At 43.3% G+C, this 26,370-nt stretch overlaps 1 protein-coding gene across 3 annotated transcripts in view; it reads left to right on the top strand.

Moving 5' to 3' along the window:
- The window catches only part of OSBPL10 (oxysterol binding protein like 10), a 299,146-nt gene that overhangs the window by 59,301 nt on the left and 213,475 nt on the right, over positions 1–26,370 (top strand). Inside the window, exon 1 of one of the 3 annotated variants that reach the window (XM_047739012.1) lies at positions 17,502–17,586. The exons of the other annotated variants lie outside the window; for them this stretch is intronic. The gene's annotated coding sequence lies outside the window, so the exon portion shown is untranslated. Of the gene's footprint in view, positions 1–17,501; positions 17,587–26,370 lie in introns of those variants that run through there. 3 annotated transcript variants of the gene reach the window in all.

The following is a 26,370-nucleotide window of genomic DNA, read 5'->3' as shown; positions in this document are numbered from 1 at the left end:
CAGGGTTTACATAAGGCATTTCTTCTTCTTCTTCTTCTTCTTCTTCTTCTTCTTCTTCTTCTTCTTCTTCTTCTTCTTCTCCTTCTCCTTCTCCTTCTTCTCCTTCTTCTTTTTTGAAAGTTACCATATTTTTTAAAAAATATTTTATTTATTTGACAGTGAAAGATCACAACTAGGCAGAGAGGCAGGCAGAGAGAGAGGAGGAAGCAGGCTCCCTGCCGAGCAGAGAGCCCGATGTGGGGCTCCATCCCACGACCCCGGGATCATGACCTGAGTCGAAGGCAGAAGCTTTAACCCACTGAGCCACCCAGGCGCCCCGAAAGTTACCATATTTTTTAAGAAAAGATTTATTTATTTGAGAGAGAGAACAGACAAGGAGGAGGGGCAAATGGAGAGGGAGGGAGAATCTCAAGCAGACTCTGCGCTGAGTGTGGAGCCCGGCATGGGGCTAAGATCATGACCTGAACCGAAACCAAGATTTGGATACTTGACTGACTGCACCACACGGGCACCCCAAGGCATTGCTGACTGCTTACTTCATTCTAGATTTCCAGAAGAGCTACATGAAAAGAGGCTGGAGAGGAAGGTCAGAGGCATGCATCCCAGTTGCAACAGGAATGATCATTGCAGCTTGGGGGGGGGTGGGGTCCCGACCTTAGAACAGAAGGAAACAGGCCATCTGTGGCCAGTTCGCGAAGGGGGCAAGCCTTCCATGTCTTTTCAGTAGGCTGTGAGGGTTATATTAGTAGAATACAATATTAAAAGTAGTTCAGACACCCCGGGCATTCAGGAAAAGCAGATTTGACCTAGTTTGTTCTGTTGATGAAGGGCAGAGAGCTCTGTGGCATGTTTCCCACTCAGCAATCAGGACAATTTACCCAGCAAAGATTGAGGAGTGCAGCTCTCTGTCCACAGGGAAGATGAATAAATTTGTGCTAGTGGAAGCAGCCAAATAATGGGTGGCCACGTTTTTCCTCTAGAAATTAATTTTATCAGATTACATGGTTGAAAATATCCACTATGTATTCTAGAGTTTCTGTTGCGTGGAGTAGTGGCATTTGGTTCCGGTCGTAACTGACAAAGTTTGGGATTCAGGTTCTGTAACAAATACAGTTTTAATCTGTACTTCAGATCGCAAATGTCAGTGACTCGACATGGTCCAGAGTTCGTGGCTTTTATTTCAGCTTTGATTTTGTATGTGGTCAAAGATGTTCTCTCCTCTCCGGCTGCATGTGGTCTGTATCAGCCAGGTGTCGGATTAATAAACTCTGCATGAAAATAACATTTCAAGTGCTCTGCGTAACATTGTGTATCCACACTGCTTTTCAGACCGATTCATGAATCTCTACGGTAAGTCTGTGCCGTCTTTCCTTGTCTTATATTATACGAAATCCCCGAATGTGTTGGCTTTCTGAATATGTCTATGGCATATGTGCAGGAAATTTTCATGACATTCTATTTCTGTAATCCAGAATGTGTAGTAATTTCAGGAGGAAGGGAGCTGAAGTTTTGATTTTTATTCCAGGATTTGTCCACCTTAGCACTATTGGCATTTTGGGCTGAATAGTTCTTTGTTGTGGAGACTGTCCTGAGTGTTGTAGAATGCTCAGCGGCGTCCCTGACCTCTACTCGCTAGATGCCAGTTGTAGTTCCCCTAGTTGTGACAACTAAAAATATTCCTAGACAGGGCGCCTGGGTGGCTCAGTGGGTTGAGTAGACATCTGCCTCTGGGTCAGAACATGTTCCCACCTCGTGCTCCCTGCTCGGTGGGAAGGCTGCTTCTCTCTCTGCCGCTTCCCCTGCTTGTGCTTGCTTGCATGCTCTCTCAGATAAATAAATAAAAATTTTTTTTTAAGGTATTTATTTATTTATTTGACAGAGAGAGAGAGACAGTGAGAGAGGGAACACAGCAGGGGGAGTGAGAGAGGGAGAAGCAGGCTTCCCGCCGAACAGGGAGCCCGATGCGGGGCTTGATGCCAGGGCCCTGCATCATGACCTGAGCCGAAGGTAGATGCTTAATGACTGAGCCACCCAGGTGCCCCAAATAAATAAACTCTTAAAAAAAAAAAAAGTTCCTAGGCATTGCAAATATCCCCTGGGAGGTAAAATTACCCCTGATTGAGAACCAGTAGTTTATGCTGTGCAAAGAATGGTTTTTTAGGTAAATACATAGTTTACATTTTTATAAGAAAATGAATAAACATTTATTGAGCACTAACTCTAAGACAATTCCAGGGGTGCCTGGGTGGCTCAGTGGGTTAAGGCCTCTGCTTTCGGCTCAGGTCATGATCCTAGGGTCCTGGGATTGAACCCTGCACTGGGCTCTCTGCTCAGCAGGGAGCCTGCTTCCCTTCCCCTCTCTCTGCCTGCCTCTCTGCCTTCTTGTGATCTCTCTCTGTCAAATAAATAAATAAAATCTTTAAAAAAGAAAATAAAACAATTCCAGCACAAATCCAGTTGTGCAGAGGAAGCATTCCTATCCTCAAAGACAACATACCCATGAAAATGTAAATATAACATTATGTGATACAGGCCATAACAGACACAAAGCTGAAGGAGTGGTTACCTCTGCCAGAAAGAGGTCAGAAAGGCAAAAGAAAAAGGGAGGGGTGATATTTGACCTGGGCCTTGAAGGATGAATAGGATCACTAGAGTGAGTTTGCAATGATTTCACAACAGAGTGATAAATCATGAGTGAAGGCTAAATGACTACATTATGGTCTGTGTTGTGCTATGCTCTTTGTCCCAGTATAGTTACTAATAAAACTCTTTTCACTCTCAAAAATGCCCTATTTGGGGGCATCTGGATAGCTCAGTTGGTTAAGCACTGCCTTCGGCTCAGGTCATGATCCCAGGGTCCTGGGATTGAGTCCAGTGTTGGGCTCCCTGCTCAGTGGGGAGTCTGTCTCTCCCTCTCCTTGTTGCCTCTGCTTGTGCTCTCTCTGTCCAATGAATAAATAAAATATTTTAAAAAATACCCCAGTTTGACAATAAATTACATGGTCAATCTGGTAAGGGCTTGGAGACTTGAAGGCATGAGGGCAAATGATATATTTGAGGTATAGTGTATCCTCTTAGTTGTCAGAGTATAGTTTGGGGGTAGAAAGAGAGGTGTCAGAGTTGAGGTTGGAACCAGTTGTGGAAAGTCTTGGAGGGTCTTCTATGCTCTATTATGAAGACTGGGCTTATCCTGGACGTTCTAGGAACCATTTCAAAGCTTCCAGGTGAGGGAGTGTGTTGAGAGGACAACCACAGGGAAGATAAGCTTTCTGGTTCCTTGAGAAGTTTCCGTTTGATCCATATGGTGTGTGCTTCTCCCAAACACTTCCATTTAGAGAATATAGTTTCCTGAGAAGCTATCCTTGGCCAAGTTTTGTTTGATTATATCCAGATACTGTTCCCAACTGTGTGACTTGCAGCTGAGTTTCTTTAAGAAATGTAGAAAGGAGATTTTTAGGGGATTCATGTTGATTTTTCTTGATTTATGAATGAAAGGAGTTTAGCTCTGTTACTGGTTGGTGACTGTTTTAGTTGAAGACAGAAATAGTGATGGAGTTATCTAACTCAGTAGTCGGCAAAGTATGGCCCATGGGTGAAATGTAACTTGCTGCTTGTTGTTGTCAATAAAGTTTTATTGGAACACAGCTACAGTCATTTGTTTACTGTCAACGAGGGCTGCTTTCATGCTACAAAGGTGAAGTTGGGTAGTTGCCCCAGATGCAGCATGACCTGAAATGCCTAAAATGGCTATCTGGCTTTCCAATGACAAACTTTGATCCAACTGAATTTGGTAACTTTTTTCATAAAATCAGTAAATCTCTCAAATATTTTCCCCATGTTTACTCTTGAGATAGTTCTTTGAATGGACTAAATTATCCTGTGTTCAGTACATGTATTTGTTCCAAGGGGAGGGGGGTGGTGGTGGCTCATGTTTTCAGTCATACAGGAGTAATTGTGCTACTCAGGATTTTACCTAAGAGAGGCATAAAGCTCTAGAAATTGGCTTTTTCTGTCTTCCAGGAGGTTTAGAATTGACTCCCTGGATCTGTTACCAAACTCCCACAGAGACGCTGCCAAGACCTCATGGCGTGTTCGCTCCCTCCCAGGGCCCGCGGCATGTCTGGCAGCTTTCCTTTCTCAACTCCAGAGTCAAAGCCAGAAAGGACAAATACATTTCACAATTTCAAGTTTTTTTGTTTTTTTTTTTTTAAGGTGTTGTTTTACATGAATGTGTGTGTTTGAGAATATTCTTAGCTTTTAAAAATACAAGAAGAAAAAGAGGTGTTTGGTTGGTTGGTTGGCCTTAGAGCCTTTCCTCCTCCTACCTCTGTGGTCTGTCCTGGTTTTAGCGGCCATGTTTCTTTGTGTCCTGCATTCGGAGTGACCCTTGCCCTCTGATTTGTGTCCAGTCATATACTGGTGTTGAGTGGAAACTGGACCTTTGGAGAAATAGCCAGGGAAAGCAAGATGTTCGCCAGGAACATCTTGTGAAGGAACCCAAATTGGTGACCTTGCCCCCTTGCCTCTGCCAGTCTGGATAGCTCAGCTCTTTTGTGGAATCTGGCCACTTGCAGTCAGGGGTTCTTCAATAAAAGGAGTGTGGCTACCCTAGGAAACCAGATAAATGAAGAATGCTGTTTAGTCATTTATGGTCCTGGACATTGCCCGTTGCTCTTGCTTTGTGAAGTGCTCACGTTGAGGGTTTCCTTCCGTTTTTATTTGCTCCTTAAAAGCCCCAAGTGATTTTTATATCCCATGAAACCCTCACATTAACTGCTTGAGATTTGTCTGGAAATCCCTGGGATCCCTTAAAAATAGCTTCTCTTTTGTGCTCTAGAAAATTCTTGTCGCTGATTGCCAGCAGCTACCTCTTAGAATTAATGAGGTTTTGTCCGGATCTGTGTGCAGGGCTGAGAGGAAGTTTCCACCCCAGCGAGGCAGAGCCACACGTGAAGCCAGCGGGGCGACCACATCACTGTCACCCTCTCCAAAAACGAACACTCCCCTCCCCGAGTCCTCAGTGTGCCTTTCTCCTCTTTCCTCCCTTAAAAAACAAAACGAAACAAAACAAAACTAATAGATTTTATTTATTTATTTTTAGAACAGTTTCAGATTTACAGAAAAATGAAGCAGATAGTACAGACAGTTCCTGCATACCCCCTCCACCCCCAGAGTTTCTCTATTATTAACATCTTATGTTAATGTGGTACATTTGTTACAGTTAATGAACCAATACTGGCACCTTATTATTAACTAAAGTATGTAGTTTATTCAGATTGCTTTAGGTTTTTTTTTTGTTTGCTTGTTTGTTTTTTTACCTAATATCCTTTTTCCATTCCAGAATCCCATCCTGCATACCGTATTGCACTTAGTAGTGGTGCCTCCTGAGGCTGGTGTTGACAGTGACCATGTCTCTCTCCGACTTCCCTTGATCTTGCTGACTGGATCATTTCTATGGACTGCTGGGCAGTGCACTGTAGGAGGGGCCTGACTGGAATTTGTGTGACGTTCTTCTCATGATGAGATGGGGTTCCGGGTTGGAGAGGAAGACCACAGAGGTCAAGTGCCATTTTCAGCCCTTAGTATCAGGGGTCCACGTATCTATGGGATTGAAACCTAGTGCTGTTCATGAATGACCTGGCTGGAGTCATGTCGGTCAATTTCCTCCACTGCAAGGCTGTGTTTTTCCTGACCTTCCCATACTGTACTCTTTGAAAGGAAGTCGCTATGTGCCGCTCACACTTAAGCAGTGGGGAATGTTGCTCCACTTCCTTGAGAGAAGAGTGTTTACATAATTTATTAGGACTTCTTCTGCATGGGAGATTTGTTTCTTTTCCTCCATTCATTTATTCATGTCGGTATGGAATCACACGGGTATTTGCTTTTTACTTTGGGTGATGGTCCAGTATGACTTTCTTTGGTTGCTAAACATGTCCCAGGTCTGGCCATTGGAAACTCTTTCAGTGGGCTTCTGTGTCACGTTCACACGCCCCCACTGTTTGTGGCCTTTTCTGGTTTGTTTTTGAGCAATTCCTTACTTTCTGGCACTGTCAGACCCTCCAGGCTCATCTTGTGTATTTCCTGCCCCAGTCCTAGAATCAGACATTTCTCCAAGGAGCCCTGGTGCCTTTTATTGGAGAATGGTGCTAAAGACCAAGATCTGGGTGCTGGGTGTGCTGGCTGGTGTATGGGTGTGATTTCTTTTAGGTCCTCTCCCCAGACAGAGGGAAGAATGTGTGTATGCTAACCTGTATATATAGACCCGTATTTATGAATCTTTCCATATGTAACCATCCATATCTGTGCATGAGTTTAACTCATGTGTATCATACTGATGTCCCCATCTCTGACCCATTACCACATGGATCATTCTAGATTCCTCTTGTTTATTTGTAAACTCCCTCTTCAATGGTGAGAAAATTGGTTTATACCCTCTGATGTCCCTTGACTTAGTTGTTCAGTTCCAGTGTACATGCATGGCAGTATCAGAATGTTAACCTGTACCCCGGTGGGAAACACCTTTGTCAGGGAGAGAGCACAGTGCTTATGTGTTGTTTCTTACAACTTTAGTCTTACAAGTGTTCATTTCCATTACAAGCGTTCTGGTTAGTACATTTCCCCCACTCCCTTTAGTTAGGCTCTTTCATACATTTGTTATAGAATTGTCTTGCCAGCTGGGATTTTTTCCTGGGATCCCATGACCTTCTATATTATGTCCTTTCTTAATTTGCAGACCGTCAAGGTTTACTGTTTGGGTGGTACGGCTCTATGGGTTTTGACAAATGCTTGTCATGTATCCACCATCTTAGTATCCCACAGGATAGTTTTACCACCCTAAAATGCCCCATGTGCCACCTATGTGTCCCTCCCCTTTCCCTCCTAAACCATTGGCAACCACTACTCTATGTACCTTCTCTCTGGTTTTATGTTTCCCACTGCTCATTTTAAAAATTCTTTCTATTTGGATCTATTTGAATCTCTTAGGTGAGTACCTTCTGAGGATGACCAGCTATTCAGAGTGATTATTCTGCTGCTCTGGGAGGTACGGGAAGTTAGACTTCTCTTTGGAATCAAGTAGAGGATAATTATGATAGCTGGTATGTAATACTTGTCAGGCCCTCCCTGTATTGTAGTCTGTGCTGTTGGTGTCAATATCCTCCAGTAAAAAGTGCATTTGTTCAGGCTTCCTGCACTGCCTGGTGTGATGGTGGCTAGACCTGCCTTGTGTGTGTTGCACAACCTTGTTTTCCTAGGCCCAGGATCTTGAGCACATTTGAAGACACAGTCTGGAAGCCATTCTTCCTTATTTGTGAACTGCCTCCCATGGGCCCTTGATAATGATATTCCCTTCCAGTCAGATGCCTACGTTGATGATCTGTGTCTTCGATTCACCATTTCCAAGAGAAGGGGATATGTTATCCCTGGAACCTACCTGGGGCAGTAGAACCGAGTCTGTGAAAGAGGTTATCTTGTTGGTGGCAGGTCTGGACATTCTGCCTGGGAGGTGCAGGATGAGCAAAGGCCCAGAGTGAGGGCAAGGAATGATCTGTGGGAGTTTCAGGACGTGGGACTAGGGAGGGATCGGGCTGGGGTTGTAGCATTGGTAGGTGGGCAGGATCAGGTTATAAGAGGCTCCCTGTGGGGTTTAACTTCATTCCGTAGATCAGACGCCACAGATAGGCCTTGGAAAGGCCATTTGTGGCCTACCTATATGTTTTGTTTTGCTTCTATAAATGTTTTCAGTCATTATTTGTCATGATTTAAAAATCAGATGCTTTCACTTAAAAATCTGGGTGTATATATGTAAACATCACTGTTCAGAATTTTCTGGAAGATTAGATCATCAAGCATCCGTGGGTCTGTCTTCCACATGGCCTTATGTACTAGGGTGCGAGTGCCCCGTGACCCTGGTCTTGGCTAGTCCGCTGTACCCACTGACTTTGCATCCCTTATCCTTACTCCTTACAGGTTCAGTGGAGGCAGTGGGACAGGGAGTTGCTTACTTCTGGTTCCCTCCAGTTCGGCAGGGTTCCAACCTGGATACCACCTGACCATCTTGTGAATGCTTTTCCTTTCTGAGGGGGTTTTCCATTCCAAATGCTTAGATGAAAAATAGCTCTTGCATCTGTCTTCTAGGAGGGCTTTTTAATTTTCCAGGGGACTTGTCTTGCTGTCTTATTACTTTGTTATTATGATTTTTTTTTTGACGATGGCTTTTTATTTATTTGTTTTATTTATTTATTTATTTTCAGTTCAAGTGTTATTAACACAGTGTTATATTAGTTTCAGGTGTACAATAGAGTGATTCAGCAATTCTGTATGTCACTACTGATGTAAGACTGATATACTCATCATGACAAGTGTACTTTTTACTCCCCTTCACCTATTTTACCCAGCTCCCCACCCACCTCCCTTCTGGCAACTGGCAGTTGGTTTATTATTAGTATTTCTGAAAAATCCCAAAAGAAGGTTTAAAATAATAACAGCAAAGTGAATTATCAGGGTGATATTTACTCACCAAGGATGACTTTTATGCTTGGAAGGGAACATCTATGGTTAGTTGTTCTTGTTCAATTATTACTCAGTTTATTAAAATTATAAATTTTAACAAGTAATATTTCTTAAACCTTAACCTCAACTTATAGATATTATTTTATTTATAAACTGGCAATTTTTATGCTAAAAGTGGTTTTGCTTATTTATCAGCTAACACTCACTTAACTTCTAAATTTAACACATTAACATTCTTAAGCCTTTTAGAACCTTATAAATTAAATCAAACTCCTTTGACATTTGAAACTATAATCACAAATTTAAAGAATCTGTTCCTTTATTTTATTTTATTTTATTTTTTTAAAGATTTTTATTTATTTATTTGACAGAGAGAGATCACAAGTAGACGGAGAGGAAGGCAGAGAGAGAGAGAGAGGGAAGCAGGCTTCTTGCTGAGCAGAGAGCCCGATGTGGGACTCGATCCCAGGACCCTGAGATCATGACCTGAGCCGAAGGCAGCGGCTTAACCCACTGAGCCACCCAGGCGCCCCGAATCTGTTCCTTTAAAGTACCGTCACTAAAGCTGATAAGAAAACCGAGAAACAAACTGATCTGCAGAATTTTAGTAACTCTGGAGAATTAATAAATCACATATATCCATTTAGCAGAACAGATTTTCTTAAATGTTTCAGACATCTGGAAAGTGTTCATGAAGTAACTCAGAACTCACCTCTTCTCAAAACCAGCACAAACATTGAGGACATGGGCTTTAAATTTATTTCCTTATGACCTTTAGGCTTATTTTTATATCTTCTCCAGAACGCCGTAATCCTACTCAATACCAAGAAGAAAAGAGCTTGCCTTAGCTCAGTCAAGGTTATGTGCTTTGACATATGGATTGACTGTTGTGGGCCTACTAGGTCTGTTTGTCCAGTGAAGATCTCAGGAGTTGGCTGGTTACAAAGTTTCCTAGTGGGTGGGAGGTTTAGGTTTTTATCCTTCAGCTGGGACTTAATCAGTTGCAGTGAGGTTAGGAGCAGGCTCTGGGTTTCCATTCCTTTCCGGCTGCCTTGCCCCCTCCCACCAGACATGGCTTCTGAGGACCTCTCCTGTGATTTCAGGACCCCAGGGATGCTGAGCCCCGGCTGCAGTGACTCCCACTTTGTCTTCTCTTACTCTCCAGTGTCCTATTGTCCTCCTTCCCGGAGTCACATTATCGATGTGCACAAGTGAAGTAATGGGATGCAAGGAGACAGACTCACATTATTTAGAATTAATGCTTTTGGACAGCTTGAGATAGATGTCTCAAAATCTAAATACTAGAGCAAAAGAGATGTACTTAACATATATTTTGTCTGCATATTTCTTAATAGGAGTTGAGGCTTACAATAAAAACATTTGTTACACAGAAGAGTTAAAATGCAAAAGGAGAGATAAGCCGCCATTTTTGGGAAAGGGCAAGGTGGATGAATCAACGCCTTTTGAGTTCTTTGACAAGAAGACAAAAGGCCACCGATTTTGGTTTTGTTCTTGGGAAAGAGGGAGATTAACAGGTGCCTGAGAAGTAATTAGTCATGAATTTATAGAGCTTTTATGTTAGGGGAGAAAGGTGATTGTGAATATGTCCACTTCAATCTGTAAGAGTATTGAGTGGAGCAAACATTTACATTTTTATTGCACTGATTAGCATACTGCAGCGCTGTGGACTGTGGAAAATGTTCATTTTGGGGGGGTGGTAAAAGGGCGAGTCAATTTAGGGGGAGGTTTGGTGCACAAAGCAGGTGTGAGATACCTCGCTTGTGCTCTGCTTGGGAGAACAAAGGCATCCTAATGCTTCGGACAGATCTCTTACTACACTGGGTCCCCCTGTGTTTAGGGGCAGGGGGTTTCGCACTCTCCTTCCACCAGCCAGATCCACCCAACCAGGAAGACAAAGTGTTAAAGAGCATTTTATTCTTACTTTAGAATTGAGGAAATATAGGAGCAAGAAGATGTAAAACCCCTGCCCCTTGGCTTTTGCGTGTTGACTAATTTTAAAATGTTCTAGAAATGTAGGCCCTCAGAGTTAAACCGTGTGGTTTAGCCCTTTGGATAGAATTTGAATGATGTCCATGAGAGGAAATAAAAACTTACTGTGCATTAATTACTGACTTGCTGGAGACATTGCTGGATCCATGCTGAGGAGATATTTTTTCCAGCTTTATTGAGATATAATTGACATTATAACATTGTATGGATTTAAAGTGTACTATGTGATGGTTTGTACTATGTGACCATTTGTATATATTGCAAAATGGTTACTATAATAAGGTTACCCATCACTCATGCAATTGAAATTAGCTTTTGTTTGTTTTTTGGTGAGAACAGTTAAGATCCACTCACTTAGCAACTTTCCAGTATGTAGTGCTGTGGTGTTTACTGAAGTCACCCTGCTGGAAGTTCGATCTCCAGAACTTACTCATCTTATATCTCAACGTTTGTACCCTTTGACCAGCATCCTTGCATTTCTTCTATCCCGTAGCCCTGGCCACCACCATTCCATTCTTTCTGTGAGTTTGGTTTTTTTTTAGAGTTCACATATAAGTGAGGACATACAGCATTGATCTTTTTCTGACTTTCTCCATATAGTGTGATGCCCTCAAGGTCCCTCTGTGAGGGGGTGATGTTGCATGGTTGGTCACCAGAGAAGTTGAGGACAGGAATTGGGAGGGGAGGGAGTGGTTAGAATAGCTGCAGAGCGGGGCACATCTTATTCATGGTGTTTTCTTTCCTGTGACTATCAACAACTGTTCTGCAAAAATGCTGTGTTCAGAGCACTGTTGGATACAGCTGTGGATACAGGAGAAAGCACAACAGACACATCCATGAACACAGGGAACTTAGGTTCTGGCGCAGCGCTGTCTGTTAGAACATTCTGCAATGAGGGAAATGATCCAGAGGCGTGCTGCGCAGTCCAGTAGCCAGTAGCCGTATGAGGCTATTGAGCACTTGAAATGTGTTTAGCATGACTGGAGAACTGATTTTAAATTTTATTTGATTTTAATCAATGTGAGTTAAGTAGCTGCATGTGGCTAGTGACTCCTTACGTAGCATAGTTGTAGTGGTTCACATGGACCTAATAGTCTTCCTATTTAGCCTTCAGGAAACTACAAAAATTTGATACTGAAGGCTAGAGTGCCAGGCTCAAATAATTCCACATATTGGGAAATGAGAGTCCTATCTTGGATATATTTTTGCTCTGACATTTCCCAAAGTGAGTTCCATGGGACCCTAGTTCCGTGAGATACACTGCCCCAGAAAACTTTTTTTTTCTTTTTTACTATTTTTTAAAAAAAGTTTATTTATTTGTTTCTTTTAGAGAGAAAGAGAGAAAGTGAATGGGGGAAGGGCATAGGGAGAGGGAGAGAATCGCAAGCAGATTCTGTGCTGAGCTTGGCCTGATCTGGGGCTGATCTCACAACTCAGATCCTGACCTGAGCCAAAACCAGTTGTTGGCTGCTTAACTGACTGAGCCACCAGGCTTCTCTGCTTAAAAATCTTCTTATGGCTGGTAACACTATATGCTGCCATATTCTCCTGGGGCTAGACAATGAGCACCGGCATATTTCTTCTCTGATAAGTCACATAGTAATGAAATTGATGCTTCATTCAGTTTCAGTATGGCCGGGTTTCTTTAATGTAGCTGTTGATAGAACCCTTTTGTTCCTTGACACCAATCAACATACAAACACTTTGGGCAGTGCCACTCTCGGGAGACAGCTGAGCTAGCTTTAGGACTGGCTTAAACACCAAAGGAAGAAATGGTTATAGTTTTGCCATAGACTGAATGATTGTGGTCCCCATCTCCCATCCCAAATTCATATGTGGAAACCTGATCCCCAGTGTGATGGTGTTGGGGAGGTGATGAGGTCTTGAGGGTGGACCCTTCCTGAATGTGATTAGTGCCCTTATAAAAGAGACCTCAGAGAAGTCGCTTTCCCCTTACACCATGCGGGGACCCAGTACAAAGACAGCCATCTACAAACCAGGACACATTTTCTTACCCAGCACGGACTCTGCAGGTGCCTTGACTCTGGACTTTCCAGTCTCCAGAATTGTGAGAAATACATTTCTGTTTCTAAGCCACCCAGTCCATGGGACTCTGTTATAGCAGCCCGAATAGACTAAGACAAGTTTCTACTTGGTTCTTGATTTTCAAGAATGTGAGAATCCCTCCACTCTCCTAGATTAGGGTGGGTAGAAATGTGACAAGATCAGGGGCATAGAACCACATATTATACATTTGGGTACTGAATACATTTGCTGCTTTCAGTAACAATTAAAATCTTCAGAGAGTTTGATCAATCAATAGATCTATATGTATTTATAGGGTTTTGTTCACTTTGTCTTGAGTTTTCTAAGTTCTCTTTTTTAAAAAAATTAAAGATCTTATTTATTTGACAGAGAGAGAGAGACCGCGAGAGAGGGAACACGAGCAGGGGGAGTGGGAGAGGGAGAAGCAGGCTTCCTGCCAAGCAGGGAGCCTGACACGGGGCTCGATCCCAGGACCCTGGGATCCTGACCTGAGCCGAAGGCAAACACTTAACCGACTGAGCCACCCAGGCGCCCCTACTAAGTTGTTCTAAGCTAGCCTGTGATCTGAGTTAGTCTGAATTAATACATGCACAGAGAGGCTGAACTGTTTGATTTTGCTTTTCTGTTTGGATTTATAAAACTAGTTACTCATACAGCCATTTTCACCTTCTGACTGATATATAAAGACCTATGTGGGCTCTGTGGCAGTTACTTAAGTTCCCTCAGCTACTTGGTGTAAATTAAAATCACAGAGTCTAGGACATATCGACCCCATATGGTATTTTAAGAATTCTGGTTAGATTGAATCATATACCAGTTCTCACTCATGCTGTTATGTATGTGGGTGTTTGGGCATGTGTCCCTGTATATACACACACAAATAAGGTATCTAAGTTTGCTAATGCCTTACAGAAAAGGAAAACTAGACCGGATTCAAGGTTATTCATATAATAATGCCACTCTTCTTTGTCCTCTGAAATACTTTCCTGAGCAGCGGAGAGGGCAATGGCATGAGCAAACCATGGGAGTGGATCTCCTGTTATCCATCACGCTCGTGAACGCCATCCATCATGCCGGATGCGGCAAGAAAAGGTTAGAGCTGCCGAGGGGTATATCTTCCAAGGTCTCTTTCGGTGCTGAAATTCTTTCCTCGGATGACAGCTTTATTGAGAGTTTTCACTGTAGTAAAACAGTGTATTGTAGGCTAATGAATTTTAGCCTCATAAGCGAGATATGCTCAAAATATGTAAAGGCTTCAATAAAAAAAAATGTGTATGATGAACTTGATTTTTGGCCTTGGAGTAGGGCCAGAGTTTCTTGGTTCCTTAACTTGGCTTTTCATCCGAACAGGTTAGAAAACTTTGCTTGTTTCTGCCATTCGGAACTCCTTGACTACCAGTTCTTCCAGTTTGCCATTTTTTTATTCCTGTGACCATCAATATTTTTCCTTTTACAGGTTTTTAGAAAATATTGTTTTATTGTGGTAATGTACATAAAATTAATTGTTTTAACTATTTCTAAGCATTTTAACTATCTGTGGTATTAATTAAGTCCCTTCACATTCTTTTGCCACCATTTTAATCGAGCTTGTTTGCATGGAGCATGTAGGGAATTTCCCAATGGGGCCTGATCTTCTATCACTTGGAATTTCTTCTGTATTGTTAAGACAGTTGTTCATAAGCAAGGCCTGCCAGCCAAAGTCAACTATTTCCATAGAATAGCCATACATACAAAGGGAGAATGACTAACATTTACATATTCCCTGCTTGTGGTACCTTATGTCCCAAACAAGGCAAAAGAAAAGTGTGGAGTTGGAAGATGACCCCAAGCTGAATGGTGTTTGCCACTCCCATGAGGGCGAATGGGATTTCACCATAAGACCTGTAATCACTGGCCTGGGAAAGGTGATAAAAAGCTCAGAACTCTGTCACTGTCAGCTAAGCAGTAGCTCTGAGATTATCTGCCAAATCTAGCCCATTGCCTTTTTTATGAATAAAGTTTTATTGGGACACAGACATGGGTATTTGTTTACTGTGGTCTATGGGTATTTTGGTATCACATCAACAGAATGGAGTAGCTGCAGCAGACTGGCATACTGAGCCTAAAGTATTTACTTTCTGGTCCTTTCCAGAAAGTTCTAGGAACTCTGCCATAGGCCCTGAATGGTATCAGCTGTGTGTGTCTTTAGAGTTCTACCTTAGACAGAGGGCTGAAGCAGGATGGGCCACATCTGAGTTCCCTGGGTGTGATGTGTTTAATAGAGACCCTGCTTTGGTGTCCTGAGAGACTGTGCCATCGCAGTGAAAAGAATCAAAATAACAGCCCAGGGGTATGGCCAACCTTGAAACAATATTCTCTGATTCAGGAGAATGTTTTATTCTGGACCATGCCTGAGAAAAGAGCCTACTGGCTTACATAATGATTTGAATAAAGGAAATAGGGTCCCTTTAATTCATGAAGTGTTTATTAGGAAGGTAATTTAAGCATGCTATAAATATTTGTAAGGCTGGGGAGGTTTATGGGTCCATTTGAAGGAAGTGATGGCTGCTCATGACATTTTGCAATGTAAGACCGAGCCATATTCAAATACCACCTTTGATTTGTCATACATTCTGTTTGCCAAGGAGTTCAGCAGGGGGAGAGAGTTTCTGGATTTCAGTCCTCTGAATTCTGCAAATGCCTTGTCCATTACCGAAGTCTGTGCCCCCGTGTTGAAGGCCAGAGAGCAGGGATGCCAAGTGGTTGTCTCCGCATCTTCAAGGCAAGCAGCCCCTTGGGTGCTCCAGAACTTGATTTTTGAGTGTCTTCAACTTCTCAGCTTCTTTCTTTCTTTCTTTTCTTTTTTTTTTTTTTTTTTTTAAGGTGTTAGGTGATTGGTTTCAAAGCTGCTGTTCAGAGTGAGAGCCATTCAAGTAGATTGATGGGAAGTTCATAGACGACAGAGTAGCATTTGTTTCACCTGGGATGTGGGGAATAGCCCTGGAAAAAAAAGCTAATGTGGACGCTGAGGGTCTGTGGGTGTTACAGCACACTCATTTGATCTCAAATTGCTGGGGTGCCAAAATGAGTCTGCTGAGTCAATGAGTCAGTGTGGAAATGTTAATTTGCATTTTTTTTGCTAATGAAATAATTTGCTGAGAAGAGACGATTTAGTGAGACGTTCCCTCTCCTTTTTTTCTTTTTTTTTTTAACCTTGAGTTGTACCAGCTATAGCTTTCATTAGCCACAAGAGTCGCAGAGTTAATGGAGTCTTTTATTTTCTATTATGCTTAGTTCTCTTTCCCAGGACTGAGCTCCAGGTGCCTTCCAAAGTGGCCCCACAAAACACGATGCAGAAGACCAGAAACCAAATCAAGTTGCTATTCGGGCTGAAAGCCAATATACTTCTTTTGGTCGAGAACGCTATTTAGAAACTGTAGGTCTTGGTGATAAATGATTTAGCTGTCACATCAGTAGTTCCAAGTACAAAGGACAGTGGTTCTGGAAACATGCTGCCAGAGGGCCGAGCATGCCTTTGGAAGAGGTAATGTCAGCTCTCCAGTTACTTGATTCACCAACCGCCAGCTAGGTTTCCCGTATTTCAGTCTAGAGAAAGGCAAAGGAACGAACACCATTGTTAAAAATCCTGATGAATGCCATCTACGTTTCAACATTCTATTCTTTTAAGATTCCCCCCCTTTTTTTAAAGATTTTATTTATTTATTTGACAGAGATCACAAGTAGGCAGAGATGCAGCAGAGAGAGTGGGAAAGAAGAAGGCTCCCTGCTGAGCAGAGAGCCTGATGCGGGGCTCCATCCCAGGACCCTCGGATCATGACTGGAACCGAAGGCAGAGGCTTTAACCCACTGAGCCACCCAGGCGCCCCAAGATCCCTCTTTCTAAGTGGGGTGATATGTCCCTCCAAGTGACCTGGCGTCTTCGGAGGGCCCTTGACCTGCCTCCATCCTCTGACGGGTGCTGTTGGAGAGGTGATTCTATGGTTTCCTGTTGGTTGCTAATCACCAGTTAAGTGAAAGCCCAATCAAGCAGTGCCCCTTGCTCGAGCCCCGTGGGAGCTGCTCATCTTCTCTTTCCAGCTCTTTGCCCTAAAGTGCCATCATCTGTAGCCAATCAATAACCACCACATACTTAAAAAACACCCTGGCTTATGGAAATGGAGTATTATATCAGGGAATTGATTGCCGCAACCCAGAGGATCACAGAATGTTTAGAGGCAAGTAACCAGCCTAAAGTAATAGGAAACCAAAGTCAGTGCCTATTTTCCTGTTCCGCCCTGTCCTTAACCTCCTCCTCACCAGTGAGCCCCAGCAGACGTGAGCAGCCCCTTTGCATGAGAAGAACACTTGGTGGCATCGTCCCAAGCTGGCCACCTTGCCTCTAAATCAGATCACAGAGGAATAAATTATCGGGCTGCAGGTGGATGAGAAGTGGGTGGTGGCTCATTTAGGGGGCTGGACAATAAGCCAGGGGAAGTCTTCTGTGGGACCTGTCTGTACGTGTTATATATTATCTTGTGCACATAAATCTCTGCGTGGACTGTTGCAGTAGGCTCTTTGTAGACTTACCTACTTCTCTGACCCACTCACTTGAGCTTTGTTCTGGAGTGATTCTCAAGTATCAGAGCCCTCCAGGAGCCTCCCCTCCTTATCTGGCTTGCATACAACAGATGTTCTCAAACAGTAGGCTCAACTTTGCTTTGATCCTGGGTCACAGACACTCGGGTGGGTGCATGGCATTACATCTGGGGTGTGACCTATGACCTAATGGAGACCTCTCCATAAATTATGACATCAATAATTCAGAGTCAGACTGTGTAATTTCACTGCTTCTCCAGAGGGTTGGAGAAATGTTGGGCTTCTTAGAGCCGTAAAAGTTCTTTTGACATAAAACCTACAGAAGTGGGTTTGGCAGGCAAGCTGTCTTCCATGACTTCAGCGATGCTTTTTCAGAATCCAGTCTTACTTCCGTGAGTTCTTCGTTGGCCATGGACGATCTGGAAACATCGTCGTCACCATCAGGTACAGCCCCTTTGGTTTCTGAAATGTGCGTCAGATCTGCTAGTGGTCAGCCATCTGTGGGAGATCTGGCCCCCACCTTCTCTTCCTGCTCTGAGGGGAGGGGTGGCCAGTGAGGGAAGAGGACAGGAGGCTCAGGACAGTCCCCAGATTGATACATTAGGCCCTGCACGATTGGGAATTGATTATTTTGTTAGCTGGCTGGTCTTCGATCGGCAGTAAGTATGCTGGATAAGATGCAGAATCAGTGATTGTAAACTTTTTCCGATCCTGGCGCAGAGCCTTGTAAATATTGAGTAGCTAAAAAGTCTGTGTGTTTGGAGAATCATTTTGGCTTTAAGGAGCTTTGTGTTCTGGTTGTGACAGTGGTGATAACAGATAAATGAGGGTGGTGACAACGAAGGGACAAATTTTTATTCACTGGTCCTTCAGGCTGGGCCCATTAGGGAACAAGAATTACGCCACCTCCTCTATATGTGTGATACTTCGTAGGCCCAGAGGGCTGCTTTATCAAGTGACATGGCCCCAAAGGAGTTTCCAGGTTAGGTGGCAGAGATAGTCACGTAACCAATAATGATTAATAATAATAATTAATAATAAAGGAGCAGAAGCAGCCACTGCCCCAGATGACCTGCCACTGTTTCAGCTCCATCTGTTGGCCGGTGACGGAGCTGATGAGCGAGGGATGACTTCCGGCTGGGACTGGTGGGAGTGGGAGGTCAGATAGATTTTTCTGAAAAGCAATTTAGGAGGTAGTTGTGGGGACGCTGAGAAATAAATTCAAAGAACCAAGCGGAAAGACCTTAGTGGTTTGGTTCCCTCCTGGTGAAGGGAGTGTTTTGTTTGCTGGATTCTGGCTGAGAGAAGTGACAGATAATCTACGGGACAGAGCTTCGGAAGGGCGTGCCCTCCGTACGTGGTCACATCTTTGGCTACAAGGTCTCAGTTACCTTTGTGAAATCTAGAACCATCTCCGAGGACACCCCCTCAAGCTCATGTCACTTCACGGCAGCATAGATTCGTAACGTTGAATAGCGGCAGCCGACATTCAAACTCAGGCTAGACCGTTCCCATCAGTGGCCAACACAGCCCCTTCCTGCTTCTTTTCTCCTGGTTTTTCCTCCTTTGAGGGGAGGGGAGGAGCCAGCACGGTTATCCGGGCCATGGTTTCTTGGCAGGAAGCGTTTCACTCTCTTGCTAAGGAATCTTTGATACTTTTTCTGGAGGCGGTGTGATCGAGATTTCAAACCCGATTTGGAAAATATAGTTGATGTTGGAATTTGGTTGGTATTCATTAATTTCCATTCTTCTCTCCCATTAGGATTTAACTTATTATGATTAGTTTTTAGTTTTTTAATTTTTAAAAAATTTTTTTCAGTTTTTTTTTTTTAATTCATTTTGTGTGTGTATGAGCTGGGGGAGGGGCAGAGGGAGAAGCAGATTCCCCACTGAGCAGGGAGCCTGATGCGGGGCTCCATCCTAGGACCCTGAGATCATGACCTGAGCTGAAGGCAGAGGTTTAACTGACTGAGCCAGCCAGGGACCTCTTACTATTAGTTTTCTAGTAAGTATACTAAACAACCCAGTGTGGGGCTTGAACTCATGACCTCGAGACTGAGTCACAAGCCCTAATGACTGAGCCAGCCAGGCACCCGAGGCCTTCTCTTATTATTGAGATGAGCAGTCACCGGGTTCTTTGACATGGTGCACTTTAATGGACGGTCACATGCTCTTTGGCACATTGGTAAGTTTGCTGTCATCCTGTAATCTGAGCAACAGCAAGTCACAACTCGTGTGTCCAGTATGTGATCACAAGCACGTGCCCTTAGAAAAATAAGCTACGTAAGGAGGCATGTGTAGGGTTTTCAAAAAGAGTAATGGGTGAATATTTCCTTAATTTGTGTTACTTGACAAGTATATGCTTGCTATCGGCTGGACACTGTTCCAAGCATTTGATTTATTATTTCTTTTTTAAAGATTTTATTTATTTGTTTGAGAGAGAGAGAGAGAAGGAGCAGGGAGGAGGGGCAGAAGGGGAGAGAGAGAGGGAGAAGCAGGGTCTCTGCTGAGCAGGGAGCCCGATGCGGGGACTCAGTCCCAGGACCCTCAGATCATGACCTGAGCCAAAGGCAGAGGCTTAACCCACTGAGCCACCCAGGCGCCCCATGTTCCAGGCATTTTATAAATAATAATGTATTTGCCCCTCACTGAGGTCCTGCAAGGTAGATAGTTTTATTACCTGATCCTTTGGTTGCTGATACATGTGTTTGGTTCAGTGGGCAAACCGCTGACACATGTTTGTAGCTGCTTCTGATTTCAGAACAATTCTTTGGAGAAAACCTCAAAACAGAGACTTCTGTCCATTCACTGCTGCCTCCTTCTTCCACAGAAATCGGGGCAGTTTCAGCTCTATTTGAGCTCAGTGACAAAACACCAGCTGTTCCCGCGAGGTCAGACCAGGCTGGAAATGATGTTGGTTCAGGTTCCCTGAGAGGTTATGGAGAGTGAGGTTGTGTGGAGGTTTCGGCCCAAGTGTCCTCCGCTTGGGATTATGTGTTCCCCCAGAGAGCAGGTGTGTGCCCACAGCCGCCCGGGAGGACCCGGGTGACCTCACGGCGCCTTTGTTTTCGGACTGGGTGTTGGGCTCATGGTGGGTTGTGTTGCATGTTGGCTCTGGAGCCTGTGTTGCAGGAACAGAGGAGATTTTAATCTTTCTGGGGGTGCATTTTTGATGCGTCTGACCCTTTCGGGTTGGTTGAATTAAATGCCAGGGAGAGCTAGCCAACAAGTGGATTTCATTTCGGAAGTGTGTTTTTCCAGGGCCCTTCATGGTGGCTTGATTGGATGGCCATACCTCATTTTGGCTTAATTCTCAGGTTAGTGCCTGCGAGTGATTGCCAGGCCTGTTCCCTTTTTTCTCCCCAGCCCTGAGATCTGCTGATCCGGCGGCTGGTGTGTTTCTGCTGAGTTTTGGGTTTCTTGCCCGTCTGGGAGGCTTGGGATCCCATGAGGGAAGGTAGTCAAGCCAGAAAGTGAAAACTGGGCAGGAGAAAGCGGATTAGAGTGGGTGTGGAGGGACTGGGTGTCGGGGAGCAGGGAATGAGCGAGCCAGCGCTCTGGGTCCCGGAAGAGGTCTGTTATGGGATTTTTCCTGGTGAAGCCCCATGGCCCATGGACAGTGAGGTTCGGATTTCCCCCTTTCATCTCCTGGCCTTCCCTTCCCCCAGGGGTCAGCTGCCCGCAGAACCCTTGGAGGAGGAATGACTCGAGGGCAGGCTTAGCTCACTGGTTGAAGCAAACATCACACCTTTGACATCCGGGCTATGTATTCACCATTTCCTCACCAGTGTTTGTTCCTACTCCATGACCCTGCTTTTAGATTCTTTCAAGTTGAGTCCCTTTGTTCTGAGGGGAAAGATTTAGTATGTTCTAGAGTTGTGGTTGGGGGCCAGATCGCTTAGGTTTACATCTTTACTTCAGAACGGCTGTGTGACTCTGGTCAGCGGGAGAGCCCCTCTGCGCCTTGGTTTCCCTGTCTTTAAAGAAAGGGGTAATATATCTACCTCAGAGGGTTAAACAAAGCTTAGCAATTATTTTCTTCTCTGCCTTCCCAGTTCTCCTCCATAGTGGGACCATAGGATGAGGCAGGAATTTTTGTCCTCCAACTCCATCCCCATTCCCGACCCTGGGAATGTTGCCTGGCCCTTAGTATGTGCTCAACTAACTGTTGAATGAATCCATGTGGGAAAGACTATGTGAATGTTCTTTTTTGCTAGGGCCTCTTGTAGTCCGTGTATCTTTGAATAGAGAGAGAACCAAGGAGGAAAGACTTGGAACTGGAAATGTCGGGAAAGTACAAGAACTAATAAATCCTCATCTTTCTTCCCGCTGTCCGCTTTCTGCGTTGTTGAGCTGATCCTTCTCCCTCTCTGCTCTCTGTGGAAACTGAGACTTTCTGGAAGGTCGCCCAGGGCACTGGTGACTGACTTGGTGGGCTGCATTAGGACTTGAAAGGGGCTTGTGAGAGAACTTGCGAGACAGTATGCTGTGGGGCAGAGTGACAGGGGATGCCGTGTAGATTGGTGGTGAAGGAAGGCTTTATTGAATGGCAGACACTTTGGAGCTGAGATCTGAATGGACAAGAACCACCTAGGTTAAGAGTAGGGAAGAGGATTCTAGGCAGTGGGAATAGCATGAGCAAAGGCCTGAGGCAGGAAAGACATGGAAGCAGGAAAGTAGCCAGTGTGGCAGGAGCAGAGGGAACGGGGAGAGGCGTGGCAGAAGATACTGCAGAGGTGAGTGGGTGAGTTGAAGTTACATCATGCAAGACCTTTAGGCCCGTTAAAGATTTTGTATCTTATATTGAATGCCATAGGAAGCCATTAAGGATTTTAATCAGGAGTACACGCTGACCTCATTTGTAGTTTAGGAAAAATCATTATGTTAAATAGAGGAAAATGGATTAGAAGTGAGTGAGAATGGATGTGGGAAGATCCACAGAAAAACTTTGTTTTGACTTCAGGGTTTAAAAGAGTATTTCAAGGGGCACCTGGGTGGCTCAGTGGGTTAAAGCCTCTGCCTTCGGCTCAGGTCATGATCCCAGGGTCCTGGGATCGAGCCCTGCATCGGGCTCTCTGCTCAGCAGGGAGCCTGCTTCCCCATCTCTCTCTGCCTGCCTCTCTGCCTACTTGTGATCTCTGTCTGTCAAATAAATAAATAAAATCTTAAAAAAAAGAGTATTTAAAAATCCATATGGTCACTTCAATAGATGTTGAAAAGACATTTCACAAAAGCCAACATCTACTTTTTTCAACATCTATTTTTTTATTAAGTTTTGATTTTGAAATAATTTTCAATTTATAGTACTGTTGCAAAAATGTAAGAACATTCTCTATACCATTCCCTCAGCTTTTCTAACCAACATCTATTTTTAATTAGCATTCTTAATAAATTAGAAATGATTACTTCCTTATTATAATGAAGTATATCTCCCTGGAACAGCCAAATTCATACAATGTGGGGTGTTTCCACTTAAGACAAGGACAATATGAGGTTGCCTGCTCACTTATATTAGAACATTTTGTGCCATGCAATAAGGCAAGAAAAGGAAATAAGCAATTAGAAAAGAGAGAGCCATCCTTCTCAGTACCTGTAATACCCCAAAGAGTTAAACTAAAAACTTCTAAAATTGATGAAATCAGTGAAATGGTAAGATTGTAAAATATATATCTAAAAATTTATACCAGTGTAGGGGCACCTGGCTGGCTCAGTTGGTAGAGGATACGACTCTTGATTTTGTGGTCATGAGTTTGAATCCCACATTGGGCAGAGATTTCTTAAAAAAAGAATCCAGGGGGTCAGTCATTGAGCATCTCTCTTGGGCTTGGGTCATGATCCCAAGATCCTGGGATTGAGTCCCACATCAGGCTCCCTGCACAGCAGGAGTCTGCTTCTCCCTCTCCTACTCCCCCTGCTTGTGTTCCCTCTCTCGCTGTGTCTCTCTCTGTCACATAAATAAATAAAATCTTTTTTAAAAAAAGTCTGTACCAGTGTAATAGAGATAAAATAGTTGCCTTAAATGCCAATGATTGCAGTAGGTTTGATTCCAGTATTGTATAATTTTTCTTTGGAGGGTCAAGTTGAGAAGTGAGGAGAGAGATCTTGGAGAACAATACAGGAAGAGTAGAACAACTGGCCAGTGAGAAATCACTCCTGGTGGTCAAGAGACCAGAGGTGGAGATTTCAGTGGGGGCAGGGATAAAGACAGTGTTATAGTAAATGATTTTTTTTCAAAGTTTCATTTTTTAACTTTGTTGGTTTATAGAATACCATTTTAAAAATAGTTCTTAGTATATTGCTAAGGTCTTTTTTTCCTAAGGATTTTATCTATTTATTTGAGAGAGCATGCACACCTGTGTGCAGGGGTGAGGTGGGGAAAGGAGTGGAGGGAGCAGATGCTGCCCTGAGCAGGGAGCCTGATAAGGGGCTTGATACCACAACCCTGTGATCATGACCCGAGCTGAAACCAAGAGTCCGGACATGTAATTAACCCAGCCCCCTGGGCGCCCCACTAAGGCCTTTTTAATTGTGGTTGTTTTCTGTTGAATCTTTTTCCGAGCTTTATATAGACACTCATATTTCTCCTAATATTTAGAGTTTCAATTTATTTTTCATTTATTACCATACTAGTCCTACTAGTCCTGTACTATACTAGGACGGCAGTATGGATACTGTGTAGAAGTAATGATTGTGAGCATTCTTATCTTATTGATCATTTTCATAGGAAAGCTTCTTAACATTTTCAGCTTTTAGTTTTAGAGGTGATGTGTGTGTGTGTGTGTGTGTGTGTGTGTGTGTGTTTTAGAAACCATTTATCTGTTAAGGCAGTTTTCTACTATTTCTGATTTGCTAAGGATTTTTTTCTTTCTCCTATAACTGCATATTAAACTTCCACATATTATTTCTTTGCATATATTAAGGTAATCATACATTTTCTTAATTTCTTTAAAAAATTTAAGACATTTTTCTTTTTGTTTTACAACCTTTTCTGCCCTTTTACTTTCATGTCCTTATGCCTTAGGGACATGTTTGGATTTAAAAAAAAAATCTGTTTAATTTGCATTATCTGTTGTTTAACTATCAAGTTTAGTTCATTTATAATTTTGTGATTACTGATACATTTAGATTTGTTTGGGCTGTTGTAATAGCTAATTTCTATTGGTTTTACTTTTTCTATGCTTTTCCCTCCCTGACTTATTTTTGGGGGGATAGATTGAGTTTTTTGTTCTTTTGTTTATATACCATTTTTTTCTTTCCATTGTTTTGGAATTTACACACTTTCATTTTTGTGGTTTTTCTTGAAATTGAATGTTGAGCTTTAAAAAGTATAAAGGTAACTATTTTAATCCCCTTCCCAAACCCAGCTGAATAATTTCAGTGACCCCTCCTATCTTACATGCTATTGTTCATCATTTTAGTTCTATACTTTAAAAAATCCCACAAGTTTGGCATCTTTATTTCTATACAGACAGTATTTCTGCTTCTCATTTTATTCATTAGTCATTCCTTTTGCATATCAGATATTCAGATATATATCTTTAGGATTCTTTTTTTTCCCTAAAGAAATTTAAAAGCTCCTTAATTGTTGGGGCCCCTGGTGGCTCAGTGTGTTAAGCCTCTGCTTTTGGCTCAGGTCATGATCTCAGGGTCCTGGGATAGAGTCCCACATCAGGCTCTCTGCTCTGCCCCGTCCCCGCTCCCCGCCGCCTGCCTCTCTGCCTACTTGTGATCTGTCAAATAAATAAATAAAATCTTAAAAAAAAATAAAATAAAATAAAAGCTCCTTAATTGCAGGTCTCTGGGTGTTTTAATATACCTGTAAAGGTCCTTTGTATTCTCATTCTGAAACTTTTCTGGGCACACAATTTTTTTTAAAGATTTCATTTATTTATTTGTCAGACAGAGAGACAGAGAGAGAGAGAGGGAGGGAGGGAGGGAGAGCACAAGCAGGGGAAGCAGTAGGCAGAGGGAGAAGCCCAATGTGGGTCTCAATCCCAGGATCCCTGGGATTATAATCTGAGCCAAAAGCAGATGCTTAACCCACTGAGCCACCCAGGCCTCCCTGGGCACACAATTTTAATTTGATAGCTATTTTTTCTCTCTGTTTTGCAGATACTCCACTGCCTTCTGGTCACCATGGTTTCTGTGGAGAAACATGCCGTCATTCTCATTGAGATTCCTTTGTGGAGGACCTGACCTTTCTCTTTGCTTTCTTTCAGGATTTTTGCTTTGGTGTTTGGATTTTCATTATGACATGATTAGTTGTGAAATTCTTTTTATTTGTCATGCTTGAGATACACGAGAATCCATTTTGGAAAATTTGCAGCTATTATTTCCTTAAATATTGTCTTCCCATCATTCTCTCCATTCTGTTGTTTGATGCAGATCAGTGTTTGGCCTCCTGATCTCCTAATGTCTTTCCTGTGGTTTCAGTGTATCTTTTCGGTTGTTGCTGAAATTTGGGGGAATTTCTTTGAGTATATCTTTCTGGTTAGTTATTCTCTTTCTCTCTCTGTTTTTTAATTTTTATTTATTTTTAAGATTTAAAAAATATTTGTTTATGTATTTGGCAGAGACAGAAAGACAGACACACACACACAGTGAGAGAGGGAACACAGGCAGGAGGAGTAGGAGAGGGAGAAGCAGACCCCCACCGAGCAGGGACCCTGTTGCAGGACTTGATCCCAGAACCCTGGGATCATGATCTGAGCCAAAGGCAGACACCCAATGACTGAGCCACCCAGCCATCTCTCTCTCTCTCTCTTTTTTTTTTTTTTAAAGATTTTATTTATTTATTTGACAGAGAGAGATCACAAGTAGGCAGAGAGGCAGGCAGAGAGAGAGAGAGAGAGAGAGAGAGAGAGAAGCAGGCTCCCTGCCGAGCAGAGAGCCGGATGCGGGACTCGATCCCAGGACCCTGAGATCATGACCTGAGCCGAAGGCAGCGGCTTAACCCACTGAGCCACCCAGGCGCCCCCTCTCTCTTTTTTTAAGAAAATATTTATTCATTCAGTTTTTTATAGAGAGGGAACAGGGGGAGGGGCAGACGGAGAGAGAATCCTGAAGCAGACTCCCTGCTGAGCTCAGAGCCTGATGCAGGTCACAATCCCAGCACTCTTGAGATCTTGACTGGAGCCAAAATCAAGAGTCAGCCACTTAACCGATTGAGCCACCCAGGCACCCCTGGATTACTTACTCTCTTTTTATTTTTTATTTTTATTTTTTTTA

Source organism: Lutra lutra, chromosome 1 (assembly GCF_902655055.1).
Source record: "Lutra lutra chromosome 1, mLutLut1.2, whole genome shotgun sequence".
NCBI classification, from domain to species: Eukaryota; Metazoa; Chordata; class Mammalia; order Carnivora; family Mustelidae; genus Lutra; species Lutra lutra.
Note: the sequence above shows the minus strand (reverse complement) of the source record. Positions and strands in the feature narration are given on the sequence as shown.